Genomic DNA, 20884 nt, shown 5'->3' on the forward strand with positions numbered 1-20884 from the left:
GGGTGACTATAAATTGGATTCTCTTAAGCTTCTCTTTGAAGTACATGTTGAAAATAGGTGCATTTTGCCTTTTGCAATATCATATTCTGGATACATCATTTTCAAGAGTTTTCATGAGTCATCATGCTCCTGATCTGCTTTAAAATGATCTGATTAACGAATGGGACTGAAACACGCTCCTCATCATGACTCAAGTACTTCTTAATTTGCAGAGCTGTTATCATCAAACCCCCCTAATCACCAAGAATATGCTGCTTGATTCATATACACATATCACTTTGCAACAGGACTTTAACTCAGAAGAAGGGGTTCAGTGCCCATCTGGGACCATTATTTTCTTTTTCACTTTTACACTTCAATTTTGTCCGCACTGTTTTAATTTTATGCCACCCTCCGCTCTCAATTTCAGTCGCTGTTTGGTTAAGTTTAGGCACCGCGAATTAGGATTACAAAAATATTGGTCTTGTGCATGACAGCAAAATAAAATGCCAAATTTGTGTCCAATCACTTTTAATAACTTTTGACTATAAAAAAAAAACTCCATAGTTACTGTACTGTTCAAACCAAGACAGTCTCTCACTCTGTGTTTCTGCAAGTGTGTGATTGCAGCATGACAAACATGCCCAAAAGGCATGGAGGAAACATCAACATTAATTTGTGTCCGAGTGTAAAGAACCTCAGTCAGTCATGGACCAAACCCACAAGAGTTGATTTACTTCACCATCATAACATCATCAGCTCCGTGAGTGGACCAACCGGACACCAATCAACACTTGTCAACTGTGGCCCAACAACGGGCGAAAATGAACAGTGTTCGACTGTGTGACATTTTAACCCGCAGCGGGAGAAGCCATGACTGCGACATGCAACCCGCCAACCACCAATGATGATGCAGCGACATTTAAGTGATGTGACGGTATGTTTCAGGCAGCTTTGATGAGATTTAAGGTCATGTGAAGGGTTGTAATGAAAGGCAAACATATATCAAATCATGACAATCTTAAAAAAAAATAGTTTTTAAATTCCTCTCCCAGCCTTCTTCAGCAAATGAGGTAGGAATGATATGAACTATGGCAGTAGCTATCTGCTGAAGAGCATACCATGAAAATAATACATTTCAATTTGTGTGGCACTTACTGTACATAATGTGAAACACTCCCTTGAACGCCATAAAACAAATTAATAGAGAGTAAAATCCTAATGAGGCGACAAGAAATCTGTAAACTAGACTCAAAGCAGTTTTAAATGGGATAATATAAAACAATCCTTTAATTTATTCCACTCTTTGAAGGGTGTGAGGCACAGACAGAAAAATCCCGGTCATTAACAAGGCGAGAGGCTTGAACAACAAAGAGATGCTGGCCCAAATTTCCCAGACTTTTTTGAGTAGACAGTTAAAAAGAAAGTTCCTTAATGGAATACCACAATTTCTGGAGCCAGATCCAACAAAAAACAAACAAACGAGCACTGCACGTTTGAGTATCTATCTATCTATCCATCCATCCATCCATTCATCCATCCATCCAGTCAGCCAGCCACCAGGGGGAGCTCTACTTGCTTTGGCCTCACTATTGAGGAGCTATTCCGCCATCCATCTTTATAGGTCTATGATTTGTTTTTTCAGGCGTCACATATGGCCCACATTATATATACTACATTAGAAAATTAACATTCAATAAGCTATATGAGCTACCCTTTTACAAAGTATTTCATGAACAACGTGAAATATCTTTAAAAAAAATAAATAAATTAAAATAAAATGCAATTTTGTTGTTGTCTGCCTTTGAGTTCTCGATGTTGCTTTCCGTCTGCTACTTTTACTAAAACGGTAAATTTCGCCCGGGTGGTCCCCACCTTTGAATTTAACGTCAAAAGAAAAGTAGAACTTGCGCATGCGCGTATCATTTGAATCGAGTTCAGTGACTTAACGGTACTCACAGCTCCTATGATCCAGAATGCTAGTTTAGCAACACCCTCCTCCAGTAGTGTCCCGTCACCGTGGGGAAGAAACACGTCCTCAGGCTCCGTCCAGGTTCATAAACATCCAGTAGGTTCTCAGCAGTTTGGTGCAACAAGTGTTTCCCAAGCACAAGTCTCTCATAATGCTAGCACGAAGAGCTAACTAGCTGCAGTCACGGTGTGGTCACGGTTTGGCATCAATTAAGTGCAATTTCCGCTCGTCCAGTCTCTCCAACAAACAAATACTAAACTGCACAGGTAGGCACGTAACTAAATCACGCCATGGCTGCACTACTTTCTTTCTTTGCACTACTTTCTCCGTCACTCTCGGTCCTACTCTCCTGGAAACACGGTAGGTTCATTTCACTAATTGGTTAATCAAACAGATTGACACCTGTGCTAGTGATGTAAGGATCGATACTGAAACATCGATACTTCCAATACCGGGTCTTTGTGCTCTGAAATCGATTCTCAAATCAAAATTTCGATGCTTTTGATTCTTCAGTCACTGAATGTAGGAACACAGTGGACAGTAACTTTATTATTGAGTTGTGGCAAGACAACAAACCACAACACAGGATACGAGGCGTTTATGATGAGGAGGACAGTGTCAGAATTAAGATGCAGGATTTCAATTTATAGTGGCTCTTAAAAGTTAAACAATGATTTATTTTAATGGTGTTATTGTTATTATTATTATTTTTTTAATGTTTGAAACAGCATTTTCACATATTATGTATGACTGTGTCCTCTGTTTGGCTTTTCTGTTGTTGTATTAGCTCGGCTATATAACAAGCGAGGCTACTACATCAATATATTTCTGAGTTTAAAATAAATAACTCTGATTTGCTGCGTTCTGTATGAAGCTATGATTTCAATCACACCACTTTTTTTAGGTTTACCAGACACATATGAGGGTTTATTTACACAAAGTATCTGTATCGGATCGGTATCGCCGATACCAGCCTGGATTTTACTGAGTATCGGATCGGAAAAGATATCGGTGGTATCGAACATCACTAACCTGTGCATCCCATTTACGACACAGGAGCATGGTGCGTTCAGGGACAATGTTGAACATAGGACATTCCACATACCTTTTTTTTGTTCCCTTGTTCTATTTAATTTTCACGTTTTGCACTTTGCAAATCCATGCCACAGGCCAGATTAGATCCTCTGGTGGGCCTGTTTTAGCCCTCTTGCCGTATGTTTGACATCCTGGTTTAGAGGTTACTGGTGGTCATTCTACTACCGTGTAAGGAAGGCACGGAGGTACTGTGTTTAGGTGGTTGACAGGCTGGGGCTTTTCTCTGTTCTAGGTGTGTGGGTTTTCTCTCTGGGTGCTTCCCCCTCCACAGTCCAAAGGCATGCTTGTTAGGTTAATTGGTCATTCTAGATTGCCACAGGGGTGCATGTGAGTGCGATATGACAGACTGGCGACCTGTCCGGGCCGTATCACGCCTCACGCCCAATTATAGCTGGGATATGCTCCAGCCTCCCCCGTGACTCTCTAGGGGATAAGTGGTGATGGATGATGAACGAATGAATGTAACTGCTTACCCTGTAGGAGACACGGGTGCAAGGTACACACTGGTCAGGTCCCATGTCAGTCACAGAGCAAACACAAACAAACATTCAACCTCACATGCACATTTACAGCCACAAAAAGTCACCCAAAATCTTTTTACTTGCCATAGTTGCTATATCTGCATATTTTGATGCAAATGCAAATAAGTACAGTTTCAGTAATATATCATTTTATTTCTATAATCACATCTCTATAAGTCTAGATGCATTTTTAGGGAAAATCATGTCGTGCAACAACACTGTACAACACTGTACGTCTCTTCGAACGTCAACATAAAAAATTCCAAATGGAACCATTTTCACTTTTTTGACAAGAGTAAGTACGTGCAACGGTGTAAAAGGCAATCTACTTCTAAAGCTGCCCTCTCTTCACGAGGGCACGGCGCCAACTCATTTTGCAGACGCGGTGAAACAAACAGGCAGAGAAGAGAATAGAACAACTGTTGCATTTCACGAGGCCAAATCCCCGAGCAAGAGTCGACTAGATGAGCTTCAGGACACAAGTTGACATTATGTTTCATTTCAATAACAATGCCTCTATGAAGTTGACTGCCTGGGCTATATCCCCAGTGGGAAACCCACACGCGCTAAAAACAAACCTCATAATGTTTCCCTTTGCTTCTTTGCATGCCTAATCGACATGAATTAATCATCTACCCTTTAAATCATAAAGCCCACACCGTGGCTAAACACATTTTCACTATAAAAACTGTTTAAATGAGTTCCCTGTTCCTTTCTCCAGCCTCCATACATACATATATATATATATATATATATATATATATATATATATATATATATATATATATATATATGCAGAGGAAACACACACTCTCATACGCACACAGTTAATTTCCCCTGATATTCCCACTGCATCCCTTTTAAAGCCTGCTCTATTGACACTACAATTCTCCAATGGGACCCTAGGTAATAATATGCAGGAATGATTTAGTATTTCACACACACACACACACACACTGCAAAGAGACAATATGTTTAACACACACTCGTCCACCCTCCCACCTGGGAACGCACTAAAATGGTACATTATGATGCGCGCGCACACACAAACACACAAAGTGGCAGTGCCTTATCATATGTACACTCTTTCCTCGCTCTTTCACACACAGAGAGACACACATAATATAATACAGTGTAGTGTTTGTGTTGCAAACTCCCTCACACACACACACGCACACACACACAGTTGCGAGGGGGGGAGGAACCTATTTAAATGCTAAGTAAGCGGTCTTTCCCTTTTGGGGCGATGTGATTATACAGCCGATCTCATAAGCAATGCTTCACAACTGGATTTGCACATGTAGAACTTAATTACAAGCGGCCTCGCTTCTCTGTGTGTGTCGTATTCACGGGAGTGTATCTATTGAGAAAGGTGAGATTGAAGCTATTACCTCGCTTCTGCGCGTGTGTGTTTGTAAAGCCAATCTATCAGCAGTTTAGCCAAGATTAATGTTTACATAAACAGGTTTGGGCTCAGTTGCCGGATTTTCTTTCTTAAGTCTCTTTTCCCCCCATTCTCCCTCCCCCCACCACCACCTCTCTCTGCACGCTTTTGTTCTTATGTGGGTCGAACTCAAACACACTAACACCCATTTTGCTGTCAGTTCCAAGGAATACATAACCCAGGCTAAATGAAGAGTATGCGAGGAAAATATAATTACAGCAGAAACTATTTCTACGATAGTGTCTTCCCATCCCACCAGACAATCAGGTTCTTGCTGCACATCCAGTAGCAGCAGCTCCAGATTGTGTTAGGTTAGGTTTTAGGTGCAAAATGTCCTTTTGCAATAATTACACAATAAGTGTAACTGTGAAACTAGCGGACGTGGCATTCATGTGGATGTTACAGCGTTTCATCCATGCTTGGAGAGATGAGGCCGCAGAGAAAGTCATTCACCATATGAAATTCAAACACTATGGGCTAAGATCTGTAGTAAAACTGTTTTGTTTAGTTTTTTTGTTTTTTTTTTCTTAATAAGTTGTGGAATCTGTGATCCAATTATGTCAGGGAGACCAGTAAACAAGAAGAGATGGGGATGACACAGACACTACGGTTGGAGGAGAAAGTTTGGATTTCAGGAAGCCATCTATCATGTCAGCTTGGATGAGACCAGACACAGTCACATATGGAGCCATTGTTCATAGGTAGAAAAGTATTTGGTTACTTTTAATTTAACAGCGAGCCAAAAACCTTTTTTCGTTTTCATGACAAAGATACATTTCACTTCAGGTTGAGGTTAAAGCCAAGAAAAAAACACCAATATTCATAGTATAGAAGGCTTTACAATTTCAAACTAGTTAAAGTCAGCTAATGGTGAGGCAGTTATTTTAAAACTAAAACAATAATGATAAACCTGCTTTTATAGTGTGTTTTTTGGTTTAAGAACAATGGCTAATATACACCAATCAACCGCAACATTAAAACCACTGACATTCAATGTTCTCCTGGAAACTTTTGTACCTGGCATTCGTGCACCCACCTAGACCAGACCAGGCACCCCCACCCCATAGCAATGACACTCCATGATGGCAGCAGTCAACCATGTAGTGTCAAATTTAAAAAAAAAAAAAAAAAAAAGCCTGTAGCCTGGCCTCCAAAGTATCTGATCTGGGATGATCCACAGAGGCCCCTCCCTTCAACCCACACAACCCAAAGGCCCCCATTAACACCATCCTGTTACCAGACACTATAGGACACCCTCGGAAAGCTTATGTCCACTATCCAGTGAGTCACAACTGTTTTGAGGCACATGGGAGACCAACACGATAGCCTCTCTTTCAAACGAGTAAAATAATTAGTCAGTGGAACCAGGTATGGTCCTGACTAGTTCAAGCGATGTAGGCATTCCTGGCCTACTGTGTATGACAAAAGAATCAAAAGTGAAAGAAAAAAAAGTAGTATTAACCAGTCAGAACAACTGAAAAGACAGTGTTGTAGTTAGAGGTCTGGCCCTAGAACAGATGAGCTTCCACGGGAGTCGTGCACCACGAAAAAGCATCCCTCCAGGTGAATCTGTCACCCAGCAGATGCACGGTAATTGCTTGACACCTTTCCCAGAAAAGAAGCAGTACTTTCCACATGTTGCCGAGATTACACTGACAAAAAAACTTTTTGTACGCGATCCGGCCTCGCTCTCTTTACTATTTTTAAAAGCCCTACAATCCCATTTTTCACGGTCAGACGTTCGCATTCATTTCTGTAATGCTTTTGATTGGACGAAGATTACGCCAGAGGATCATAAACTAGCTAACAAAAGGCAGAGAGCACACCCTGGCAAGAAAAGAGACAATCCGTGCTGAAGTCTAGCGGCTCCGTTCTGACCGTCGTGCTGCTGGAGTCACCAGAGCTCGCGCCAGCGTGGACTCGCTGGCCTACGAGGAGGTGCAGCTTAGCATCATAATGCTCCAGCTGCAGTCAACACAGTGTGGTCGCGCAGATGATGTTTTCCCTCCAGATACTCTTTTCCTCAGGCCGCAACTTTCCGCATGTATCCGGTGTTTAAACGCACTGATCGTGGCTACAAATGTTTAGCGTCGTCACATTTTTAACATCATATAAACCGTAGGTCTCTATAAATCCCTTTAAAAGTTTGCACTCTAGCATCGAGAAGCTACAACGTGTTGTGTCCCTCTTCTTCTCTCCATTAATAAAGCCACGGCTGCTATGAAGAGAAGCTGACGGAGATGAATGGGAAGGCTGGGAAGAAGGAGAGGGCGAGGAAGGGGAAAGAAAAGCGTGCTCGAGAGGCAGGGCGCCGTGGGATGGAAGAAGCCTCCGTTGTTTCTTATTTTCTCGAGCGCACATACTCACAGCATTTCTATTTTCCGTTGCGCTGTGGGGACTGAGAGGAAGAGTCCCAGAGGACAGAAAGGTTAACCTGTAGTTTTAAAGCCTCCACACACTCGCACACAAGAATACACACAGGGTTGATACACTTTTGAACGTCTCCATTGGGCATTACAGCAGGAAATGTGGAGGAAATGTCTCACCTATGAAACTGAACTACAGTAGAAATCTACAAACAAAAAAAAGGAAAACCCCGGGAGATGTCATCCTTAAGTATAAAATTTAAATATATATCTATCAAATTTACATCAAAGCTCATAGTAATTACATACAACAACGCTTAGGAAGTTTAATTTGTGACTTGCCACACGCCAAATAAGTAAATTTACCCACATACATTGGCACTTAATTGGCTGTGACTGTGTCGTGCCCGTTGGCGTTAATTGCTCACCTGCTGATTTGAAGCTTTCCAAACTGGCTGCGACAGGTATAATCCCTGTTGATTTAAATTTAGTTGTTCCTTTCTTTGATCAGAGCCGTGCGCCTTGACACCTCTCACTGAAGCAGCCTGGCAAGAAACGGAAGCTAGTTTAAGGTCTGCGTCCTCACTGAGCCCCGTTTAGCCGTGGTGACGATCACTAATGCTGCACAGAAACCGCTGTCGGACGTGAGGCCTGGTGGCAGAGTGAATAAAACACAAATCAGCTCAACCATGCAAGCAGATGCCGTAGTTCCTGCTTTTCGATGTGCCACGAAGGAGTCTCAGTCGCTGCTGAAACAAAACAAGCATCCTTCACTAAGTAATTGTTGTAGCTGTCCTACAAATGTGTTTATGAGTTAAAACACAAAGTTTGGGACTTGATTTGAAACTTTCAGTGTACACTGTTCAACTGGAACATGTGAGGTTGCCCAATAAATTGAAATCAAAACTCCTAAATCTCAAGTTGCACGCAAGCGTGGCCCACCATGTCCGAGGTGTTCATTCCAACTGAGCAGGTCACTGTTTGTTTGAAATACAATAGGCAGTTGGTTCTTGCTGGACACTAGCGTGCTGTGAAATTTACATGTAATCCAAACTGTCTTTAGCTTGGTAAATCTGTGTAAGTGAAAGTTTTGTGACCAGATCAAATGTTTTTTTGTTTGTTTAGTTTTTTTGCATGGCAATGCATTTCCTAGCAAAGACAGATCTTGTTGGTGCATTAAACTAGCAAACCTGCTTAGAGGTACGTTGCAGCCTCCACCTGGAATGGAGTGTGGAGCAAAAACAAACAAATAAATAAATAAAATAAAATAAAATCCTGCAATCTTTAATCTCATCTCATCTTCTACTACCGCTTATCCTCACTAGGGTTGCGGGGGTTTGCCGGAGCCTATTCCAGCTGACAGGTCGCCAGTCTATCGCAGGGCTAACTCAGAGACAAAAAAGACACTCCATACACACTCACACCTATGTGCAATTTAGAACCAATCAACCTAACGCACGTGTCTTTGGAAGACACGACTTCAACCCAGAGGCATCAGTACCAACCACAGAGCTGCTTGGTAAATCTGCTTCAGTGAACGTTTTGTGACCACATCAAATGTTTGTTTTTTGTTTTTTTGCATGGCAATGCTTTTCCTAGCAAGGACAGATCTTCCTGTTGGTGCATTCAGGGACACTCAGACATATTCTTCTTTTTCTTTTATTTATAATGGAGGTCGGAAAACCGGCGTAGAGGTACATTACAGCCTCCACCTCGACTGGAGTGTGGACAAAGAGAATTAACGCAAAAACAAATTAATGAAATAAAATAAAATCCTGCAATCTGTACTCTAAATTACATTTGTTTTTTTATATGTTAGGATGTAACTTACTCTGTCTGTTTTCTTATTCAAGAGGTCAGATCAATGAAAAAATCACAATGCTCAATCACCATTCACTGAAAAAGATGATTGATTTCTCTGTGTATTGTACTTGGGACAACGAAGGATTAGATGTTCAACAGTTTATGGTTAGTTGTAATCAACCACTTTTCAGTTGGGCGGATGCTTATTTCACATAAAGTCTTATTAAGACCTGTACGGCCTGTTCTCACACGTTGGATGATCAGTCATTCGAGTTACAAACATCGTATTAAGTGCATTACTGCCACATTCTGCTCTGGAGTGCCGACCATAGATTAATCTCATTTATTTAGTTAAATCAGTCAGCTCCACCACCTATTTGACTTTATATATTTATTAATGTTTATATATTAAGATCCAACATTCTTTATTGTCCATACTTATCTGTCATTTTACCATCTAAGACTCAACTTCTTCTCCCTGCAGCAATAGTTGGTGCGGAGTGACCAATATTTAAATGGTTGCCAGAGATAAGACCGAACTGTTGGTAAAGTCTGTGCACTCTCTCCACAGAGTGTAGTGTGTAACTTATATAATACTGGTAAACGCTGAGGGGAGCAATCACTTAATAGAGACAAAAGGAAGCTCTGCAGCGTGCTCACACTCATGTGGCACGAGCTGAACAGCACAGCCGCTCCACTTCTTTAAAAAGGTCTGTGTATCGAAGTAGAATCAGCAGATAAACGTGTCGAATCAGTTCTGCAGGACGCTGATCTTTGCCATATTACAGCTGCTGTTTTAGCAGGCTGGAGCTGCACTGTTGCTGCTGTGTACACTATTGCTCCATTTGATCAGAATCCATAGGGATTGGCCTGTCAGGCCACGTTAAGTCAACTAAAGATAGGCTAGGCACACTGGTGGATGTGCTGAAGGGTGAACTGGAGAGTCACAGCGAGGGGAAGGTGGAGGGGTGGGGGGCAAGAAGATGAGGGATAAGGAACAGAGACATAATGGGACAAAAGAGGAACACACAGTTCTCCTGCTCGTTTTATGTGTCTTTTGCGCTGCGCCACTTATATTTGCAGCATTTCAATGCAACGTTCGGATCCAACTGAAGCGAGAGAACAGAGGGGAATGTCGCCATACAGGAAAGAAAATGTGAAAAATGAAACGCGGAGTGAGTGGGAGAGACGGAGATGCTGGCAGAGTGGAGAAAAGGCGAGCAGAAGAAGGAGAGCGGTGAAGAGAGATGCGAGGCTCTCTTACCCACTGAATTGTGCTGGAGAGCCTTATGTCTCCAATATAATGTGCCAAAAAGTGGTGTAATTTTCCATTAAAATTATGCTTGATTCATCTGTTCATTTGAGTAATGATCATGTATTTTTCCTTGTCTTCTGTTTGTATTATCTGACTCCCCCAAAGTAAAAAATTGAAATACCTAATATAAAGTTAAATAACTTAAGCTGTCACTTTTGGGATCAGCTTGAACTTATTTCATTCAGTTAACAGAGACAATGTTAATTTAATATAATACACTTCAATAAGTGTAAATGTTTCCAAAATAGCTGCACAGATAATAATCCAGTCCGCTTATGAATTTAAAGCACGAATGTAAAGCGCCCTGTTGCAATTGCAAAATGGTGCGGTATAAAATATACCAGCAGTGTCCAGCAGAGTCCAGGCCGCTATTAAAGAACAAGTGGTCGCACAGAGTGAGATTTAAGTTCTCATTCCTTTGATCCGCGGAGCTAAAAAGCCAAACGGGTCAATCGTTGGTGCAAAAAGCCACCGAGAGGTGTCAATGAAATCAAGAACCACAGATGCTCATCAGTGCCTCTTAGTGAGTGAGGGTAGTTATGGTTCAGAAGGCAAGATCATCAAGCTAAGTCTGGTTTTCTCTTAAAGACCAACATTAAATGTCCTTTTAAGACATTTAAATAAGTCTTGAGTAAAGAAGAGGCCATTAATCGTTGGATGTTAATGGATTTTAGTTAATATATGAGCAGGGCATAAGATTAGCTGAATATATAAGTTGAGTTATTATCCTGAGCGGAGTGGACCAAATGTCATGGAAAGTCAATCAAATACTCATTTTCACATGAATGTCTGCGCCAACTTTGGTGCCGGTCCATCTGATGATGAGACATTTCACTGAAAAATAGGCAAAAGATGAAAAGGCTCACTCCCCGGGAACCAGGACTGTCTGTCTTATCAGTTAAACCACTGAAGTCGTGGACCAACCAACTGGAGAATGAAAGTGAGTGAATATCCTCTGATATTATTGCCATTTCTGTGTATGTGTGATATGTTGATTAGCCGGGCTGTGATGTTCTCCTTTTTTTTCTTCTTTTTTTTGAACAGCCACAGGACTGACCCTGCTCCCATCACTATTGATGTGTGTCTCTGTTTGATGAGGGCAGATCTCCCCTGGATAACACACCACTGCACTTCCACCGCACCAGCCCACAAACACACACATGTGTGGTCAACTAACATTATTATAACTGACAAATTAGCGTTGTCTGATGCAACAGCTCAAATTCCTAAAGTGACAGATATGCACGTTCTGCTAGAATTTTACTTAACCATATCCCTATTAAGAGTGTAAGGATGTAACATGTATAAAGACAATGAGATTGTTCCTGTTCTTTAGACTAAAGGTCTCAGGCTACACACAAACTACGTTCCCCTGTTTTTGCACGGGTGTTTGGTGTCTTTGGGGTGAACGTCACCGTTTCTGACTCAGGGTGTTGAGGCAGAAACGTTTACGCAGTTCAGTGCAGTGAGGAATGTACAGACTTGTGCACTGGGGAAACAAAACAGCCCATTCACAAATGCACGGTCAGCACAGCAGGGCCAGCTCGTCAGACCTGGGTTCAGCGGCCCACCTACACCTGAAGGACAAAGGACACTCCTCTGAGGACAACAGCATCCACGTTTTAGCCAGGGAAGACAGAAGACAACTGTATTAAACTGGAAAATTGTTCTCTGAGCAGGGAAACTCAGACTCAGACTCAGATATAAAGTGCTATGTAGTTTGAACATCTGTCCCAAAAAGAGTCACCTCCCTTCACCTCTTGAGATTGATAAGATTACACATTGATTCGGAAAATAAAACACGATCAAAACAGATTCTTCCAGTAAAATGTGTAGTTCATTATCAGTTTCTGATGCACAGATGTTCCCATTTAACACCTCGACTCACCGCTAGTCCTTTAGAACCAAAGAAGCTACTTGCATGAGCGGCAAAACGTCTTCAAGAAACTGTAAAAGTTGAGGAGTTGCTCATGTTTCAGTGTGTTTCTTGGACATACTATGACCTGGAAGACTGAGAACCTTCACAGACACATGCTACACATGGAGTTTTGAGGAAGCCTCCAGATGTTTTGCCTTGGTTTTCTAGTGTTTAACTACAAGTTGTTTCACGCAACAAATGCAATGTCACGCAGCGCTTGCTGCGACAACTAAACCTCCACTGTGGAAAGCACACACGGTAACAGTCTTGTTCTTGTTCGGACAAAACGGTGTTTTTTTGCAACCAGAACAAATGGACTGAAACTTGGAAAGGACAGCAGCAAAATGAAATACTTTCGTGTTGCTCAATTGCCAATGTTTCTTCGGCTTTTCCAACCCAGGACAAAGGAAAAAAAACACACACCCTCTCTGTGGGATAGAGTCTCATTAAAGCGCATTGCCTCCTTTTTCAGGCGACAACACGCCGGAAAGAGACCTGCGACCAAGAAGTCCCACACCAGGACAGTTACAGCTGCGTGGCTACAACTGCAAAAGAGACTGGCGTCCACTCTCGGGGTCTGTCTCTGGAAATACTTGATTTACACATAAAATCCATGCCTGGATAGGCTTGAACTTCCTGTATTTGCGTTAAGGTTAGTTAATCAAGTTCAGAGGTCGCGCAGACCCGACACACCAACCTTCAACCTGATGATCTTGATTCAAATCTCCAAGACAGCAAGCCCCAACACTGCTGACTATGAGCAAGACACTGAATCACTGAATCTTTATCAGCTGCAGGGCTCCGGCCCGAGCTGACGCTGACCTCCACAGAGATGTGAACTGACCTACAGGCACCACCACAGTTCCATAACAATATGCATTGCTATAATCCGAAGCAGTAGTAGTAGTAGTAGTAGTAACAGTAGCAGAAGCCAATGTGCAGCAAAGACACAGTTTTTCACGGTTGGCACAAGGTAAAGGGGACGATGCGGTAAGGAGTCTCCAAATTTATATTTACGCCACAGGTGCTCCGTGTGGAGAGAGGATTAGATTTCCAAGTACCTCGCCGTATAAATTTGCCTATTAATCGGGGAACCACTTAACATTTTAAGCTCAAACTGATGGAGGATAAGCAGCATTCACAGATAAACACGCTGGAATGAAACGTCTTTGCTAATTGATGAGCTAATTTGCTTAGTTAAGAGTCAATTTGTGTTTCATATTAACACAAAACGCCCCCCATTAGAAACATCACGCTTAAAAAACACAGTCTTGATTGTAAAAATGTGATTAGAATTCACGCAACTTGCTGTACAAATTTTTCTACTTAATGTCAATTAAGTTTTTTGTTCACAACCATTAATAAACTGAATGTGTAAACCTGAAGCAAGCAGATGGTTCGTTTAGCTTAGCATAAATGACAAACAAGGGAAACCACTCACTTGGCTCTGTCCAACGGTGATAAAATCCTCGTACTAAACAGCAGACGTCTATCAATGTAGATGATCTGTGTGCGCTTATCCCACTGAGGAACATTCCTGCAGTCTGAGAAAATGATGAGTGAACCATCTGGCCACAATTTCTAACGCTGTGTGTTTAGGAAACTGAGCATCAAGCACCACCTCGGTATCACTATCCCCAGTGGCAGCAGCATCACGCTGTGTGCCATGTTTCTGCCACTCGTAGACCAGCCAGGACGAAGGAAATGATAGAGGAAATGATAATAAAAAATAAAAAAAAATAGAGAGCAATCCCAATCGATAACCTTTTCCAGTTTGCTCAGGATCTCAAGATTGTGGCAAAGGCTCACATTTCAACAAGATGATGTCCCAAAGTATGGGACTAAGACGACGCGAGAGTAGCTTTCAGGGAAATCTCTGGGGAGAGCCGAGGAGAGGCTCAGACAGATTTCTGACCTGACTCCAAAGTTTCTGGAGAGATTCGAAAAAGGGCTGAAGAGGCTGTGCGCTGACGCTCCTCTTTCAGCCCGGCTGAGACGAAACAGCTCTGCTTGGGGTAATAGTAACACACTTCCAGGTGTGTCGAGGCTGTAGGATCATTCCCAGGGACACTTGAGCCTGATTTTTAATCAAATGTGCTTCAACTGAGTAAGAGAAGGAAACTTGCACTCTTCTCATTGGGTGTAAAACTTGACAGGGTCAGAAAACTTTCACCCAAATGCAGTGTAGATACTTATCCATATATTACAGCGTATATATAGTATATAGTTTAGTTATATATATATATATATATATATATATATATACATATACTGATCAGGCATAACATTATGACCACCTTCTTAATATTGTGTAGGTCTTCATGGGGGCACTGTGGATCCGGCTTGTTCCAGGGCATTCCACAGATATGTGATATTAGTTTGGGATCTAATGAATATGGAGGCCAGGTCAACACCTTGTGCTGTTCTTTGCATTTTTTGAGGTGTCCCTAAACCTTCTTGTGTGTGATTTCTGTGTCGGGCCGTATCCTGTTGGCCATTAAACTGTCATTAATTGGTACTAAACACAATTTTGAAAGATTTATTTGGACAACATGACGAAAATTACTTTGAGCAGTCGCTCTTTAAATGACGTTCTTTAGATGTGAAATACCTAAGGACACATCTCCGTGGTAAAGTCAGCTAAATCAACATTGACAAGCAAAATGCACTTTCTGATTTTCATATTTTCAGTACGCAATTAAGCATCAGGCTGAACGTATTTCCGACTCTTGCCAGAATGCCATTAGACAAGATCTTTCATATGACACAAAAATAAAGACCCTTTGATCATTTCATCATGCGTGGCATTTAATTATCCTGGAATTTCACAAAGGGTGAGGATTCCTGTATTGTATGACATCACTTTGATCAAAATTGCTCTTTGAAATTTTGCAATACACAAGTCATAACAGTATCACGCAAGCCGAGCGGCGTGTGTTAAACAGAGCCACAGAGCTGCAGCAAAACCGGGTTTTCAGAAGTGGAGGGAAAAAAAACAACCAATATTCCCACTAGAATCTATGTAGTTTTATGTTTTACAATGTATTATATTTAAGCTGAGCCCTTCAAGCCTGAGGCTATTGTTTTTATTTCCACCTGAGAAAAACATCCCCATTCGGTTAGTAACAGCTCCACAACTGTGAACACCCTCTGGCTCTATGGATAAGACATGTTTGGAAATAGTCTCTCTCTGTCCCCACCACCAGACCAGAAAGAGATTTTTTTTTTTTTTAATAAATAAACTCTACCACCCTCTAGCAATGAGTCAATGGTGTCTTTGAACATGTTTAAAGTTTCCCAACTGCAATTTAACCAAAGTTGATGCAACAGAAACAGATACATGTTGGTTCAGGTGCAGATACCTTCCAGATACCTCACAGGATGGATGGAAGGTATCTGATAAACATAGTCGATTTTAGAAAAAACCTTACAGCGATGATAAAATTGGGTCCAAAGCTGATTCTTGACTTTTGAAATGGCAGCCTCACCGCAAGCTCCATAGTTGGACTTGAGGTTTTGATCATTTTATACAATGTTTGTGAGCACATAGCAATACCGTTTCCAAGAATTTTCATAACAAAACATCTTACTCCATTCCCATTATGTTTGGATAAAATGAATTACAATATACATTCAGCAACTGCACCGGCATGGAGGAGCTTGGGGTGGATGGTAGGGCATGCAAAGCACTCACATCAAACTAAGTATCACATTTAGACCCAGAAGTAGCCCCTTGTTTATGAATATAGACATAGATGTCTGGATTAAATATGCACTAAATACACTGCGTTTCAAGTCTAACCCAAACACTACGGTCTTATCCTCTGCCTTTTCTAACTTTTGGGTTAGAAAAAGCGTGACTTTCACGGTCACAGTGACACGTCTATCCATTCGTTCGCACGAGCGCCGAACTCAAGGACACTTCGACATGATCCATGTGATGTTGACCATCGCCTCCCAGTATCAAACCAGAACAAAGCCTTTCCCTGACACCCACCTGGAGCTATGAGTGCCCAAACATGACCCTGAAAAAAGCTGAGTAGTCGCGGCAACAGCCATCACAAGTGGATATTGTTCTACAAGAGTAGAGTAGCCTGTTTTTAAAGGGAAAATGTACTGTCATGTTGTAATGAACTCCCAGTAATCCATACTTGAATGGGAAAGATTATTTGCTTATAATAATAATGATAATTCACTTCAGAATATAGTATGTCGTTGCTTAATTTTACCAAAACATAATTTCAAGAAGATGTAAGCTGTTGATGGCCTAAATTATCAGCCTTGAGTTATCATCCAAAGTCTGGATGACGGGGCTTCGTCTCTCTTTCGACTCCAAAGAGCAGCTAGAGGTGCCCGTTAACCAGTTTATTGTGTGGTATGCAATGTGTCACGCAGGAGCAGGAGGGGAAATCTAAAGCTAGGTTATTGTGTTATGAAGTGTAAAATCATAAGTTTTCTGCTTATTTTTGAGAAGGTTTTTCCAATAAATAGCCAACAACCAGACCAGAGTAAGAGTAAGCGCCGCAAACAAGCTGAATTTACAATATTTCAAATTTACAGCAATACAGCTTATGGCTCCTCAACAGCATCCTCCCTCCATCTCTCTCTTTCATCCCTGCTGCCGTCCAGGCCGCTCTTCTTCCTCTCGTATATTTCCAGCGCCTCTCCGTGCCTCAGCATCCCTTCTGCAATTTATGGATCTCTCTCTGTCTCTCCTCTCCGCTGTCCTCGTCTCTCTAAATCTGTCTTCCACGCTTAATTCACTACATCTGCCCCCTCTCTCTCTCTTCAGACCAGCCCCCTCCTGATCGCAGCCTTGATTTTATTATATTTTTTAAAAAAAAAATCTTTCATCTTTGAATGTCCACCTTGCAGCCCGACACATGGGTTATAATCGCGTGAAGTAACTGCTTTAACTTTTTAAAAACGAGGCTGAGTTTGTTTCACTGGCTCAGCTGAGATTCAATATATCACCGGAGCGCCAGGTGACAAAATGAATTAGTGTTACCACAGAGCAATTATCATAGGGGAAAGAAAAAAAAAAACAGCACTAATTCCTTTCTGCACTGTGCTCCTCTTCTCCCTTTCTTCCTCGATCCTCTTTCCTACCTGCAGAGAGTAGACTGTTCTTCTTTTATCCTCATCTTCTTTCGCCACTTCTCTTTTCACGTCTCTACTTGTTGTTTGTCATCATCAGATGTGGAGAGTAATTTACCATTAATCAACTCATACTGCAGTAAAGGTACATTTCTATTTAATGCCCTTCTCTCCAGGACATTCTCTAGGACTCCTCAACCGCTTTCAGGAAGCTGCTGGTTCACTCAGGAGGCCTTCTCTAGATTTGTTGTCTTTCCTTTCTGTTGGATCACATTTGGTACAACAGCTTCCCTGACATCAGCGTGTACGGCTGTTATTTACAGTTTTGATCAAGTAAAAGTAAAAAGAAAATACAGATTTTTGGTTGAGTTTCTCAGCTCTCTTCTCAGTGGGGACCTCTCCCAGGTGTCTGTGATCCACAGAGTCCAGTGTTGCTCATGTGGCCTTACAGTTTCGCAGATGTTCCGGACTAAATATGCAACATTGATAACCAATGAGTCAAGGTTGGAGGAAGGGAATAACTGCGCATGGTCGAAAGGGTTTTTTTCCTGCTTTCCCGCGCGGTTATGTTTCACCGTTAATGGGTTAATCGTCTTGTGACTCAGATTTATCGAGCATCATTTCCTCGCATCCTCCCTCGTCCCCGTGCAGTCCCCTGCTGTAAACCACCCCCCCAAACCCCTTCTACATCCTCGTAATAGATGGCTGGTGTTGGTCAGTGTGACGGAGCAGTTCTGTTGCCAGTTCATCTACCTACCGGCCCAGATCTATACGACACCGGCTTCACATAATAAATCAGCACACACACACACACACACACACACACACACACACACACACACACAAGCACACACGCACATCTGCAGCCTCTGGTGGATGCTCAGTCTCCCTCCATTCTGACGATTGATGCACACGTTGTTGCTAAACGGCCGAGATAATTAAACCCCACGCATCCCTCCCCTGTGTAGGAGGTAGGTGGGAGTGTGTGCGTGTGTGTGTGTGAATGTCCTGTTGGTGCATTGGAGCACACACACACACACGCACACGATTAGAGGACACGCATTCACTCTGTCTTCCACTCTCTTCTCGCGCACACTGTTAGTGCTGTAAACACACACTTTCTGTCGTTGCCTTCTGGCACACAAACACACACGCAAAGAGAAAAGGGGAGAGAAAGGGAGGGAGGGATGGAGAGAGGGACAGAGAGAGAGAGAGAGAGAGAGAGAGAAAGCACCTGCTGGGCTGTAAAGCACTCAGACAAACGGCGTCTGTGTTAGGGAAGACTTGAACAAATGGGAAAATTATACAGTGGAACCGACACGGCACTCTTTCATCCAAAGGTGCATCGCCCTAACCAGCTGAAGGGAATTAGTTTGTTTGTTTGTGTGTTTGAAGTACAGCCTGTGCTGAAATCATGTCATTTCACAACTTTTCTAACTTGCACTCATTAGTCTGGTTTTAATCATAAGGTTAAGGGTACAGTGTGTGTATTTGAGCGAACCCAGAAATTCAGAATCAGAAATCTAGTCTTTGTCCGAAAACCTGCCAAGCTGAGACATCTACGAAGGGATGTGGAATTACTACAAACACATGCATAATGAGGGACTGCCTGTGAAATGATGACAGTGCTCCAAAGCGGCCACAAAGAGGTAAAATGATTCCAGTGAAACAACCAGAGACACAATACAGACATGCGAAATGACAACAAAACACAAAAGGAGCCACAGAGAGACGAGCATAAAAAGATTCAAACATCCCAAAACAAGTAGAAACACAACACGGAGGCGCAAAGTGGCTACAAAGGGAAACAAAACGACTGTTTTCCTATATGTGTGGGTGCCTTGCTCCTGTGGAGTGTGGAAATTAGGGTCCACTGCCTCATTATCAAAGGTAAAAAAAAAAAAAAAAAAAAAAAAAAACGAGGACCATCCTGAAGCAGATAAGACAAATCTGAGCTCAGCTGATGGTGTTTTTTTGCTGACTCTTTGCGTGTGTTTATCCCGCACTGATTCTGTGGCTGAACATCCATGAGGAGGAGGAGGAGGATGAAGAGGAGAAGGAGGAGGGGGGTCACGCGCGATGCCCAGCTTTTTTGCGCACTCGTGCTACTCCACACTGGCACACGAAGTCTAATGAATGAATAATGAGGCCTTGCATTGAATTCACGGAACGGCGTCGTCCAATCAAAGCGCTAAAGACGTGATTTGCAACTATTTTTATTTATTTATTCATTTATTTGGTATTGCATTCTCTAATTCATGGACACACGCGCACATTCCATTAGAGAGCACCACACACCATCCCTCTATTCCTCCGCCATCTCGCTCTCTCTCTCTCCCTCTCGTGCGTAATAACGCTCTCGCTCTCCCTCTCTTTCTCTCTCTCTCTCTGCCACTCGGTCTCTCACCTCTATCTCACACCCACGGACCGGGCTCACGCACACTCACTCGCACACTCACAGTGGAGCGAACCTCTCTCTCTCTATCTTTCATACTCCGCATTAAACACAAACAGCTCGCGAAGTAAACTCATCACACATGAGCGCGCGCACGCGTAAAATCGGATCGTGACATCCTCTTACCTCTTTCAGAGCAACTAATCCTGAATCCGAGCGGCGCTGGTGACAGAATCTTGACCAGACGTGCTGAAATAATCCCACCTCTGACTCTCTGCCTCCTCTGTCACAGACCTGACCAGTGGAGACAAATTCCTCCAAAGTGACGCGGCGACAGAAGGGTAAATAAACAGCTGAAGTAGGTCGCTTCTTCTTCTTCTTCTTCTCCTCTCGGCCTGAAATGGGATTTATAACCTCTAGCAGACAGCTTCTCTGGCTGCAGAAGGCATAAAATCCCTTTGCACTTCTCCCTCTCTCCTTCTCCAAGATGTTTGGCTAAAGTCTGCGCCAATTAACCGCAGTTACGCATCCCCCTCCTCTCCTTTCGATCTCCCCCCCCCGCACTTCTCCGTCCGTCCCGCTGCTTTCTTTCAGGACGGGCTACAAGACAGAGACAGGCAGGTAGACCTCTGCGCTCACTCCGTCTCTGTCTCTGTCTCTGTCCGGGCAGTGGTGTGGAAGAGTCGCTCTACTTTGCGCAGCCAAAAATAACTTCCAATCTCCAAACCGGAATCCCGAGAAGCACTCGCACTAAAATAATCTCTATTAAATTCTTACAATATTCATACAGCAGAGCGATTGTGAAAACTCATTCAATCTTGTAGTACTTTGCGGCACTCTCTGCTCCTGTGGCTCCCTGTAATATTCATACAGGGGGCTGCAATGTGTCTGCAGCAGTCAACTCGAGCCCACAAAGGCTCTGTGGCAGCTCCTTAATATTTTTTCCTCTTTATGATCTCCCCACACAGTCATGTAATAT

The 20884-nt window shown here is 42.6% G+C and overlaps 1 protein-coding gene across 1 annotated transcript in view; it reads right to left on the bottom strand.

The window, feature by feature from the left end:
• Positions 1–20399, bottom strand: part of il1rapl2 (interleukin 1 receptor accessory protein-like 2) — a 364605-nt gene extending 344206 nt beyond the window's left edge. The window contains exon 1 of the mRNA XM_047585925.1: positions 20092–20399. The gene's annotated coding sequence lies outside the window, so the exon portion shown is untranslated. The remainder of the gene's footprint in view (positions 1–20091) is intronic.
• Between the last annotated feature and the right edge of the window lie 485 nt (positions 20400–20884).

The sequence above is a fragment of the Mugil cephalus genome, chromosome 5 (genome assembly GCF_022458985.1).
Source record: "Mugil cephalus isolate CIBA_MC_2020 chromosome 5, CIBA_Mcephalus_1.1, whole genome shotgun sequence".
Classification (NCBI taxonomy): Eukaryota; Metazoa; Chordata; class Actinopteri; order Mugiliformes; family Mugilidae; genus Mugil; species Mugil cephalus.